Genomic DNA, 2,208 nt, shown 5'->3' with positions numbered 1-2,208 from the left:
ATATATATATATATATATATGTATGTATGTGTGTACATATGTATATATATGTGTATAGGTAATTTGGGGGGGTTAAAGGAGATGTTTCCCTGATTTTGTACAGTTTTTTTTTTTTTTTTTTTTCTCATTGCAATTAATATTGAATATGTCGCTCAAGCTTAAATCTTGTCAGCTTCTGGAAATCCATTGAGAGCATTAATTGTTTTAATAGATTTTTTTCTTGCCTGTGTAAAATAATAACTCTGATAGATGTACTTAAGCTTGCAACACTTCTGCTCTAATGGATTTTAGGGTAAAAAAAAATCTATTTACACTGCTCAGGTTATTAATTTGAGGAAAACTAGTCTCCCTAATGCAGTGCAAAGTTTTTAAATAATTACGTTAAATTGGACAAGCAGTTTTCATTTTTAAATTCATAGAGGATTGTTGCATGAATTTATTATGGCATGCATAATATGTGTAATTTGGAAGATTTATTTAGATGCGGTGTATGTCTTGACTTTGCCTTAGTCGAAAGATGTAAGCAAAATCAAAGACCTATTTAAAGTTTTCATAAATTGATTTAAAATATATGTAAAATTTTCATGTATGAATGAAGACATTTTTCAGGCCTTAAAAAGAGATTTGATTGCTTCTTGCAGAGTATGAAGTGCTTCATACAGAATATGAAAATAATGAAAATCAATAGTTAAATATAAAATTATATATATATAATGTGATCGTGTGTGTGTATGTGTATTTATGTAATTATTATTCTCCTTAATTTGGGGGAAAAAATCTGAAATTCAGCTTTAGCTTGATATATATTAATTTACATAATTTAAATATGATTTGATCATTCTTTTTTGTATTGTTATATATATATATAACAATACAAAAAAGAATGATCAAATCATATTTAAATTATGTAAATTAATATATATGTTTATAAAACACATAATATACTTAAACAATAAACCATAATTAACATTAAATAAAATCAACATACTGATAGGTTAATATAAGTTAATATTTGTGCCTTGCCTTCACAAAAAAATACTTGGATTATGGGTAAATGATTAAACCATGCAACATATAAATATACAGTATATTATATACAGTCTTTTTATTAGTGATTATTTACTAATGTAAAAGAATTGTCCTATAGAAGCAAGAAACACTCATATAAATGAATAACGCACTTGTTGCTATTCTGTGCAGCCTGTAATAACATGAAATATTGGAATGAACATTCTGCGCAAAATGCTGTGCTAGTTGATTAAAGGGAGTCTCAGTGGACACATTGTGTTACGTTTAGTTTAATTACAGCTGCAAAAAATACTAGTAGTAAATGGAGAGACAAAATAGCTGTGTTTCCCTTGTCAATGACTTCAAATAGTGTATACAGGTCTCTGTGATCAAAGCTTTGAATGAAATGCATTTATTACTTTTGTCTAGAGTATTATGTTATTTTAATCAATTGTAAGCAGACTTATAATTTTGTGAGAGTCTGTTACACTACACCGCCAAAACAAACATAATTCAGAAAAATTCTATTCTTGCACAGAAACATTTAATTTTAAAAAGTAGCTTATTTAACAAAATAATTATTGAATAATAATAATAAAGACAGATATCTGCAAACAAAAAAACTTAACTTTACAAGCAAAAAACAAAAAAACAAAACTAGCAATGAAGATGATTCATGCGGAAAAGCTATGAGTAATGGAAAAAAGATTATTTGAAGAGCAGCACTAATCATTAGAACGTCGTCCAGGGACCTCGTCACATAAATATTAGCCTAATCGCACTGCTATAAGAAAAACAATGACTGTGATGGCAACTGCAGTCATTTTTGCTTAAACAAATATTAGTATTAACCGATTAGCAAAAAAGTGAGTAATCACAAAATACTTGTCAAATCAGGCAAAAAAAACAACAACAACCAAATGACCCAATAAAACGGGTATAATCTGCATTCTTTCACTGTGGAATTAGAATCAATACAAAAATAGAAAGGAGGTATCACCATGACCCCTTGTTTTACCTGCCGTCTGCGATAATGGGTTGTTCTCCGTCTCTCTCTCACTTTCAGTCTTGAGGTGTGGCGGTTATGTCCAACCTTCAGCTTCTAGGTTTGTTCAACTGCTTGCCTGCTCCCTTTCTCTCCCCTCTTATAACGGCACACCCCTTCCTCTGGTTCAGCCCCCCCAGTGTCTGTGGATGGGG

This window comes from Sinocyclocheilus rhinocerous, unplaced genomic scaffold (genome assembly GCF_001515625.1).
Source record: "Sinocyclocheilus rhinocerous isolate Xijiao unplaced genomic scaffold, SAMN03320098_v1.1 scaffold605, whole genome shotgun sequence".
In the NCBI taxonomy this organism is placed as follows: domain Eukaryota; kingdom Metazoa; phylum Chordata; class Actinopteri; order Cypriniformes; family Cyprinidae; genus Sinocyclocheilus; species Sinocyclocheilus rhinocerous.
The sequence above is the reverse complement of the archived record's forward strand: the minus strand, read 5'-3'. Positions refer to the sequence as shown.